The following is an 11,350-nucleotide window of genomic DNA, read 5'->3' on the forward strand; positions in this document are numbered from 1 at the left end:
GGTTTTGTTTAACAACCAACTCAAAAAAGTTTGAATATTTAACAATTGACTTCCTAAGCTAGTACAAGGTGTCTCCCATACAACACAGATAAGAGCGTGAAGTTTATCATTACATAGTTCTGAATTTCATTCCTTGCTCTGTCATTTAAAAACTGGCCATGTGAAGTTTATATTTCTTTTTAAAGTTTTAGTTTTCAAGGTGTAGGAAAGAGCAAATTAGCCAGGATGGCAGTGATCAAGCTCTTGCCCCACGGCCTCTCATTCTCACCCCACGTTTTGTAAATACATGGTTATGTGACAGCTGAGATTACTTATAGCACTGCACATGTGGTCACAATGTACCTGATTGGCCACAGGGCCCTTTTGTCCTATAAATATATATAAGCTCCACCTGAAAAACCTTTGAGGCTGCGTTATGGCTGCTGTATGGCTGTGTCTGCTGGGTCAGCCACGAGAGGAGAGACTACAGCGTGTCTGCTGCTGTGGCTGCTGTGCCAGTCAGGAGAGTATAAATGTGTCTGCAGTTCCTACCACTCCTTGGAGTTTTCTTCCAGCTTTCCTGCTCACGCCTTGCCTACCATGGGTTCAACAAACAGTGTGAACAGTAAGATACAGTGAGACAAAAGGTAAGGGTAAAAGTTATATCTACTTTGATTAGCTGTGTATGTGTGTTAGTCACTCAATAGTGTCCAACTCTTTGTGACCCATCGACTGTAGCCCTCCAGGCTCCTCACTCCATGCAATTCTCCAGGCAAGAATACTGGAATAGGTAGCTATTCCCTTCTCCAGGGGGGTTTTCCAACCCAGGGATAGAAGCTGGATCTCCTACATTGCAGGCAGATTCTTTACCATTTGAGCTACCAGGGAAGCACTCAATTAGCTATTTTTTTTTTTTTTTTATTCTTCCAATTTTATTTTATTTTTTAAACTTTACATAATTGTATTAGTTTGCCAAATATCAAAATGAATCCGCCACAGGTATACATGTGTTCCCCATCCCGAACCCTCCTCCCTCCTCCCTCCCCATACCATCCCTCTGGGCCGTCCCAGTGCACCAGCCCCAAGCATCCAGCATCATGCATCGAACCTGGACTGGCAACTCGTTTCCTACATGATATTTTACATGTTTCATCAATTAGCTATTGTCAGGATTAAATAAAATGGGACTTCCCCTCCTCTAGAGAGTAAGAGACCTATAGCTAAAGATTCGGAGAAGGCAATGGCACTCCATTCCAGTACTCTTGCCTGGAAAATCCCATGGATGGAGGAGCCTGGTAGGGTGCAGTCCATGTGGTCGCTAAGAGTCGGACATGACTGAGCGATTTCCCTTTCACTTTTCACTTTCATGCATTGGAGAAGGAAATGGCAACCCACTCCATTGTTCTTGCCTGGAGAATCCCAGGGACAGAGGAGCCTGGTAGGAGGCCGTCTATGGGATCGCACAGAGTTGGACACAACTGAAGTGACTTAGCAGCAGCAGCAGCAGCTAAAGATTTCATAAGGTCCTTATTAGAACTGTGATCACAAAGGTTTTTTTTTTTTTTTTCCCTGAACTAAAAGAGAAAGCCATTAAGAGGAATGTGCTCGACTCTACATAATGATGCAATTTGCATAATTCAAGGGAAGATAGGCAGGCTTCTTTAAGAATTCAGACTATACTGTCATCATGAATGAATATTTTTCCTTGGATTGTGAGTAGTTTGGTTACAAAAGTCATTCCTTCTGCCTTTAGTAGTAAGATTGCAAAGAAAATTGTATTTCTTGGAGAGTTGGCCCATGCCCTGTAGTGTTTTGTGAGTTGTGTAGGCCAAAGCCTCCTTCTTGGTTCCTCCTCTATAGATTCTGTGGGAAAATGGTGATACTTTTTCCCATTTGGTGGGATACTTACACAATACTTACACAGTCTGGGGGGATACTTACACAGGTTACCTTAGAAAGGAAGTGGGTGATTTAGGAGACAGGCGTAAATCTGAGGATAGGGAACAAGACTGAGAACTGAGTTTTAGGAACACAAAGGTCAGGAACAGCTTTATATACTGATGAAGTCACTGCGTTCAGTAATTATGATCTTTAAACATTGTAATCTTCTTTATTAAGAAATAATTCCACTCAACATTGTTTAGTAAAAAAGATTATTTGCTTAAAATTAATAACTTCACAGAGAAGTAAATAGAACATAAAATCATAAAAAAAAAAAACTCAAGGAGATATTATGAAAAGTAAATGATTAAACTACTGTAGATCCTGGCTTGTATATAGCAAGACTAAAAGCTTATGTCTCTTGTTTAAGCTGTTTTTAACAAGACAGTCATTACTTACAACAGATGAGTTTCCAGACCAGATGTATATAATGAGAACCCTTGAAAGTCATGAAGACTCCACAGAGCACAGGAAATCTATATTTACTTGGATTACCAAAAATTAAATCAATTACAAATGCCACTACACTAATGTCTTGAATAAAAGATAAGAAAGAACATTCAGTATTATTTTGAAGAGCTTAACAAAATTAGGATTATTAAATTTTTAAGTGAAGGACATTTGCCCTTCAGCTTTCACAATAAAGACTGTCTTTCTCTAAATTGTTAAACTTGACCATTTTTACATAAGTAGTTGGGAAATGTCAAAATGAAAAAAGTAAATGTGACATATCTGAAACAGTTTAAGGAGAATTAACTTTAATAATGGGAAAATGTGTACAAAATGAGAAGATAAACAATATTAAGGGGAAAAGACACCAAATATTCTTTTTAAATATTCTAAACTGAATATGAAACATTGATTAGTAATTAACAACAACAAAGACCCAATGAATAGTTTTTAATATTTTTTTGTCCATTGGAAGCCATCTTGATGTTTGACTTTGAATTTTAAAAAATGAAACAAGTTCTGGAATGCGAAAACCAGCTGCTGAAAAATATTAGCAATACATTTTCTGACTAGGCAGCTGTTATGAAAGGTGAGGACAAAGGGCTGCAAACACTCTTTAAAAACTTTAATAAGTAAGCAGAATATGTGCCATGCCAGCTCATTTCCTTAGTCTTGTCAGAGAAAAAGCTACTGTGACATTAAATGAAATTTTTTTGACTACTTTACTATTTTTCAACAGCTATGTTTTCTTTCCAGATTCACCTCATAAGAGTATTTTAAACACATGCAACTTGTATTTTTTTCCCAAGAGTTATAATATGCAAAATGTTTATTGAAATAATTGAAGCTTGAGTGTGCCATTAATTGTCTTCTGAAAACATTTGGAATGTTTCACTAAAACAAGTGGGAAATTGCAGCCTTTCTATAAAAACCATATTTTATCATCTTTTTACTGAAGAATAATTGCTTTACAGTATTGTGTTGGTATTTTCTTTATGAATTGGGAGAAAATTCAAATAAAAGTTAATAGAATCTGATTTGAAAATGACAGTTTAGTGATGTTAGTAAAAATTTATTCTGATGGTGAGAAGCAAATAACAGCAGAAGTTTTTCAGGAGATACAAAAATTCATTAAGAGAAAGAGATAAAGTTCAAGTAAAAGTACTGAATAGGTTCTTTGATTTGTGAAGGAAATGGCAACCCACTCCAGTATTCTTGCCTGGAGAATCCCATGGACAGAGGAGCCTGGTGGTCCATGGTCCATGGGGTCACAGAGAGTCGGACACGACTGACGTGACGGAGCATGCACACAGGTTCTTTTTATAATCTACTTAATGAAGACGTGAACTCTGGGAACATAATGTGAAAGATGTTTAAGAATAAATATTTGCTTACATGAAGATAACACAGCAATCACAATTCTTTATATGGATAGAAAACTGGGAAATAATACTGTTGATTCAAGGAAAAGTGGAAATGCTTTGAAATCTACAGCCCACATAGAAAAGAAACTGAATAGAGTATATCCAAATTTTACAGTAATCCTAGAAACGTATATAACATAAATGATTTTATTGATAATCTAGAGAAGTCTTTAATGTGTAAAGCTGAAATAATTTTTTCCAACACTAAAACAATGCAATCAGTCATTCTAAGCCAAATTATTGTTGTTCAGTTGCTAATTGTTTGACTCTTTGTGACTCCATGGACTATAGCACACCAGGCTTCCCTGTCCTTCACCATCTCCCAGAGTTTGCTCAGACTCATGTCCATTGTGTTGATGATGCCATCCAACCGTCTCATCCTCTGTTGACCCCTTTTCTTCCTGCCCTCAATCTTTCTCAGCATCAGGGTCTTTTCCAATGAGTTGGCTCTTTGCATCAGGTGGCCAAAGTATTGGGAGCTTCAGTATCAGTCCTTCTAATGAATATTCAGGATTGATTTCCTTTAGGATCCATATTGTTTAAGCCATTCTCTCTAAAGTATGATATTATAGCAGCTTGAACTTGGGCCATTTTTGTAGCCAGGGTATATATTAAGCTTTTTATAGCTCTTTTGCTTGGAGAGGAGAGCAGCCTCTGTCAAGAAATGACCTGTATTTAAGACAATTCCACCAAAAAAAAAAAAAAACACCCCACAATAAAAATGACAACCAATATGATTGAGACATAATCATGTGCCAGTTCCAAGGTTAACTGTTTTAGATGTGTCATGTCAACCCACACATACTATGTCTTCCTTGAGGTGGCCTTCTCTGTCATGGAGGAGGAAACTTGATTTTGATGCCTTCCTGAACTGATCATTTTGGAATTGTTCTCCCCAGCAGTGTGTGTTCCTCTCAAAACTTCCACTTCTGCCAGCACCATTTTTGAACACTTATTATATGCAGGGTGGTGTTCTAGGTGTTCAAAGCATATTAACAAATGAAACAGAACATTGAAAATGGAATTTTGACTGGGGTTCATTTGGTAGTTGCTTTCTAAGGTTTGTTTTTTTATTTTTTGTAGATTTGTCAATTTTAAATCTTTGCCAAATTTGTAATTTTCCACATTCACATTCTTACTACCTTCATATTAAACCATACAAAACATTTCTAATCTGAATGTATGATCTACATTTAATGTAGTCATAGTCATCACTAATTTTTCTGTATAAGAGATTAGCTTTTAGGCATGGATATACTTTAAATTTTTAGATTTCATAATCACGTTACACAGATATGTCATTCTCCAGAACCACTGGAGATTTGTTCTACTTAATGATCAATTAATGCTACTTGAAAGCATTCAGTGATTCTGGATATTTTATTTTATCTCATTCCCTGCTCCATATCAGTGGCCATCACTTTTAGGTTAGTGGATTCTCAGCCTTCAGGCAAACTTAAAAAACAAACAAAAACAACGCTGTTGGTTTGTACATTGCTCCAGGCTGATACCAGAAATGTCTGGAAAATAGCAATTTTCTTAATTGGGTTGAAAATATATATATATAAGCAGGCATAACATGGTTATGGTTAATTGTAAATTCATATTACTGTTAAAAGTTTTATTCTGATTTTGAGAAACCAGAACATATATCTAAAAGGAAGGAAAAAATTGGGGGCTACAGTGAAATTAATAAGATGGGCATAATTTTGCAGTTAAGATAATCTTGCTAAATTCCTTGTATTGCAGCTGTCAGTTCAGTTCAGTCGCTCAGTTGTGTCTGACTCTTGGTGACCACATGAATCGCAGCACGCCAGGCCTCCCTGTCCACCACCAACTCCCGGAGTTCACTGAGACTCACGTCCATTGAGTCAGTGATGCCATCCAGCCATCTCATCCTCTGTCGTCCCCTTCTCCTCCTGCCCCCAATCCCTCCCAGCATCAAGGTCTTTTTCAATGAGTCAACTCTTCGCATGAGGTGGCCAAAGTACTGGAGTTTCAGCTTTAGCATCATTCCTTCCAAAGAAATCCCAGGGCTGATCTCCTTCAGAATGGACTGGTTGGATCTCCTTGCAGTCCGAGGGACTCTCAAGAGTCTTCTCCAACACCACAGTTCAAAAGCATCAATTCTTCGGCTCTCAGCCTTCTTCACAGTTCAACTCTCACGTCCATACATGACCACAGGAAAAAGCATAGCCTTGACTAGACCGACCTTTGTTGGCAAAGTAATGTCTCTGCTTTTGAATATGCTATCTATGTTGGTCATAACTTTTCTTCCAAGGAGTAAGCGTCTTTTAATTTCATGGCTGCAGTCATCATCTGCAGTGATTTTGGAGCCCAGAAAAATAAAGTTTGACACTGTTTCCACTGTTTCCCCATCTATTTCCCATAGGTATAAAAAGTAATTAGAATTTCATATGAGAGGACTTCTGCAGACTCTTAGAATCCACATGGGAGACTGGCTGCAGAGCTATTGATCAGGAGAAATCTGTACATATATCTTGTCTTAAATTCAGCAAAAGTTTGATAAAGTTTTGATATTATTTTCACTAAGCTGGAAAAGTGTGAGTGGAATGAGGTATAGTTGAGTGAATCTGCCCAATTGTACTGAGGTAGTTTATTTGACTTATAGATGTTCAGTGATGGTTGTGGAGCTAAATTGAAGTGAACCGATCTGTGTTCATCTATACAGAGTGCCAAAGTAGTGTACCTTGTGTCATTCTAAACCTTGTCCTGTTCAGTATGCTGATCAAAGATGTGTGAAGATTTCCAAGCCCAATTTGTTGACCCCTGTGCTGCTTCATAGTTAAACCTCACAAGTCTTTTTCAGCCTTCTTGTATCTGCTGCCTCACTGGCATGTGGCACTGATTTCTGTTTTTAGAAAATGTATCTTCAACTTCTAAGGTATCATTTTTCTAGTTTCCTACTCAACTCTTGAGTTTTCTGAGTTTTCCTCTTTCTTCTCTGAGTTCATGCCTGTTCATCCCCTTAAATATTCATTCTAGTTCTTCACAACTTTACCACTCTCTGGATGTTTTCATTCATGTTCTTGGCTACATACTATTTATAATATGATGACTCTCAAATCTGTATCTTCAGTCTAGACCACTTTCCTGGGCATCCTAACAGTATGTTACATCCCACTCTTGGTGTATTGCCTCTTCTCACTTTAATTAGTATCTTGAGAGTATTTGGCATGAAATATCTTAACCTCCCTTCTCCCCTCAGTCTTAAAGTTTCTGATAATTGAAAAAAGCACTGGCACTGGACACACAGCTGTTCTTGATTTTTTTTTTTTAAACATTCATCACCTACTAGTTATACAAATTAGGGCAAATTTTTTTATCCTATCTGTATTAGTTTTCTATTGTTTCATAACAAATTACCACAAACTCAGTGGCTTCAAACAACTTATATAATATCACTTAACTTTTGTGGGCTTCCCTGGTGGCTCAGACAGTAAAGAATGTGCCTGTAATGCAGGAGTCCTGGTTTCAGTTCCTGGGTCGGGAAGTTCCTCTGGAGAAGCAAATGGCAACCCACTCCAGTGTTCTCGCCGGGGAATTTCATGGACAGAGGAGTCTGGTAAACTACAGTCCATGGGGTTGCAAAGGGTCGGACACGACTGAGTGACTAACACTTTTGTGGGTCAGGCATCAGGGCATACCATAGTTGGATACTCTGGTTAGGGTGTCTCAAGGCTGTAATCAAGGTTTCAACAAGGGCTAAATTCTTATCAGATGCTCAACTGAAGTATCTCTTTCCAAGCTCCCATAAAACTGTATACAACTTACTTGTATTTACATGTAAAATGGGATTAGGTATAAAACTCGGATGATTATAAGGGTTAGTAGCTCTTGTGTGTCTGACTCTTTGCAATTCCATGGACTATAACCCTCCAGGCTCCTCTGTCCATGGAATTTTCCAGGCAAGAATACTGGAATGGGTTGTCATTCCCTTCTCCAGGGTATCTTCTTGACCTAGGGCTCAAACCTGGATCTCCTACATTGCAGGCAGATTTTTACCATCAGAGCCATCAGGGAAGCCCAAGTGCTGTACCTGCAAGAACAATGCTATGTTATGTAAAATATTCCTATGCATTTTTGGCCTTCACATATTAAATATCATTGGTGTCTCCTATTCCTTATTATTACCAGAAACACCTTCATAATTTTTAAAACACCTTTTATGGGTGATATTGCCCTATTGCAAGTCACTAGATGAGGGACTTAAAATATCATTCCTAATTCCTAACAAATGTAAGTTTTGTGGCAGAAAGTCATCAAAACACTGTACTAGTCATCCTCATACTCACTCAACAAATTCTTACTGAGCACCTACCTGTGGAAAATGTTTAGGTGCTATCTTGTGATGCAGTGAACAAGACAATATCTCACCTTCTCTCAGGGAATTAATAGAAACAACAGAAGGGATATTAAGAATGGATATTGACCATTTCATACTCTTCCTTTCTTTGTACCAAGACAAGTCTTTTAAGTACGTAGAACTTATCAGTTACCTGAACCCTCTATTCTTTAACTCCTTGTCTGAAGTGCATTTGAAGTTTATTAGGGAATGTTCTATGGAGAACAGACCTGTCTACTATATAATTTTTTTCAAAATATAGCCACAAACTTCCTTTTCAAGATTTTCTCCTGTTTCTTGACACATGCATTTTCTTTTCAGATTAAATTGAACCATTGACTCTTTGGTGAATAGGTCTTAAATTCTTTTACTTCTGTGCCTCCCTTTACACTGTCATTGTCTAGAATGCTCCCCACTGTCCTCACAGTTTCATGTGTCAAAATTGTCTTCCTCAGACTTCCCTGGTGGTCCAGGGGTTAAGTCGCCATGCATTAACTATAGGGGATACAGATTTGATCCCTGGCCAGGGAAGTTCCACCTGGCAGTTGGTGCAGCTTCCCCCCAAAATTGTCTTCCTCTTTCAAGGTCTTTCAAGGTCCTTCCATGAAGCCTTTTATAAAAACGACTTATCTATATTTATTTATTTATGGCTGCACTGAGTCTTCATTGCTCCATACGAGCCTTCTCCAGTTGCAGAGAGTGGGGGTTGCTTTCTAGTTGCGGGGTGTGGCCTTCAACTGCAGTTATGTTAATACTGTTGACAATATTCTCTTCTCTTGGTTTTGAGCTTGACATAGAGACAGATATCAGGAGTCCAAAAAATATTTGCTAAAAATAAGAAACAAAAATCTGCCTTGTAGTATGGTTATCTGTACATTTGATTAACCTGTAATCCCTACTTTATCCCCATTTTAAGCACTTTAACAGTTGGGTCTCTATTTTACTCATTTATCAGTTTGCTTCAGAGTCAGGTACAATGTCGTATACTTATTGTTCTATTTATTTTTCAGGAAATAATTGTTAAATGTCTACTACCTGCTAGAAACTATAGGTGCTGAGGTAAAGCACCTTAGTTATGGAATTAGAGAACCTGAATTCAAATGCTATCCCTTCTACTCACTGGCTGTGACATTGGGCAAGTTTCTCAGAATTTAAAGGCCTTGAGTTCCTTATCTGTAAAATAATGGTGACAATATGATTATGGGGGAGGGGATGATGATGGCTAATGTTGTGTGTACTGGGCCAGAATCAGGATCAAGAACTAATGTTTTTGACATCAAACTTCAACTATAAATTGATTAAATGGAGATAAATGTGCTGGTGCTTTCTATTGCTCATAGAATGAAATTCAGTTTACCTACAATGGCTTAAAGCCAAGACCTACAAGATCTGACTCCTCCCTACCCATCCATAACATTCTGACCACTCAGTTGCTTGCTTGGAGGGGACTATTGTCTTTCAAGCAAGATGAGTAACTTTCCATATTAGTCTTTCACACTGTCACATGATAGTCTCATTTCCTTGTTGACCTCAACAACACTTTCTCTCAGAAGACTTTATGAACCACTTTATCTAAAGTAGCCCTCTGCTTACCATCTCCCTCATCATCCAGTTATTCTCTCTGACCTCATTTACCTTAATAGATATTCTTTGCCAATATCTTTTTCACTTTTTGGGGGTCTGATTGTTTCTTATTAATCGCCTATTTCCCCTACCAGAAGGTAAGCGTCATCAAGTTTGAGCCTGCTTGTGTGCTATTTGCTAATCTAGTTACAAAGTCCGGCACAGTACTCAACCCAATCAGGTACTCCAAAAATAGAACCGTATGCATAAGTGAAAGAATAAATACCCTATAGGTTGTTAAGAATGTTAAATGTACAGTGTCTGGCAAAAAGTAGGTGATAAATTAATGTTAGCTATTATTATCATTCCTAGTGATACCAAGAAAGTCTCTCCAATTTTGTACAGTTCAGTCTAGAGAGGAAGATATAGGTGTGTAACAAGCCAATTATAGTAATAGTGCTGCATGAATTGGGCTTTTGTAATCTGGGAAAATGTAGATATGCTTATGAAATATTTGCTGAACTGTTGGTTGTCATTTGAATGGTCTTTAAAAACGGCCTAAGAATGAGCACAGGATGAGAATGGAGGCTGGAGCCCATGCCAATCCTTGTAAATGATTGAACATTTTGTTACCTTCAGTAGTAATAATATACTTTCCAAGACAGGGTATTCCAGTGTAGGGAAGGGCTGTGTTATGTTTGGTAACTTTATGATCTGCTCTGTCATAATACATATCTTGGTGCAGATCATATTTATGCTTTCATGACCTTTTTCTCTCCTCCCTAGTACATAAATCAAAGAGGTATTTGTAAGGTGCAGCCCTTCCCAAGGTCTCTTTGACCCCAAATTAAATCTATCCTAAATGAAGGAGCATCCTTGTAGCTTCAGAACCAGACCTCTACCCTCCCTCTTCTAACCTGTTTGTTGCTCCTCATTCTCTCATGTAAACATTTTGAGGCTGCCACTTCCGTCTTTATTACTTCCTCTGCCTATACCCTGTAATCACTCTCCCCAATTTAAAGTTTATACTTGCATCTTCACAAAATGTTCTGTATCTGCATCTCCTCTCCTCTTACCAACTTTTGGTAATTAGATTTACTCTTATGAAATACATCTCCTTCTATTAGAAAATCTTGAGAGCACAGTTGTGGAGATAAGACTGACCTCTCAAATTTTATGACTAGAACCATAATGTTTCCATGTTGATAAATTATAGATACTGCAAGACAGTTTCTTTTCCCACCAGGATTTCTGTTTGGGCATGTTAAAACTGCCAAACAGTAAGAGAGAGATAAGATCATTTTTTCTCGTTGGTTGATTTCCCACATCAGGGATATGCATTAACAGGGGTTTCAATAAGAACATTAATTTTATTTTAAAACAAGGAAATACACAAACAAGGTCTTCGTGTTATGTAGAAAATGTATTACTGTTAGCGATGACTCACCAGATCCATTCCTAAGTACTTTCAGTTTGTTGATTCTGTAGACGCACAAGTTCAAAGATCAAGTAATGCCCATCAAGTTTGAGACACTAATGACAGTTGCCCTTCTGGTGATACTATCACTGAACTTGCTAAAAGTAGCAGAGAGTCTGCCATGAGTCTTTCTGAGGGCATAACAGGACT

General features: G+C 37.9%; 1 long non-coding RNA gene across 1 annotated transcript; it reads left to right on the forward strand.

Moving 5' to 3' along the window:
- The first annotated feature begins 404 nt into the window (after positions 1–404).
- LOC147375597 (uncharacterized) lies at positions 405–6,157 on the forward strand. The gene is made up of 2 exons (XR_015160239.1): positions 405–626; positions 5,544–6,157. It is a non-coding gene; the product is annotated as an uncharacterized LOC147375597 (long non-coding RNA).
- The last annotated feature ends 5,193 nt before the right edge of the window (positions 6,158–11,350 follow it).

Source organism: Bos grunniens, chromosome 3 (assembly GCF_055505025.1).
Source record: "Bos grunniens cultivar Pamir isolate PY7600 chromosome 3, Bosgru_T2T1.0, whole genome shotgun sequence".
Lineage (NCBI taxonomy): Eukaryota > Metazoa > Chordata > Mammalia > Artiodactyla > Bovidae > Bos > Bos grunniens.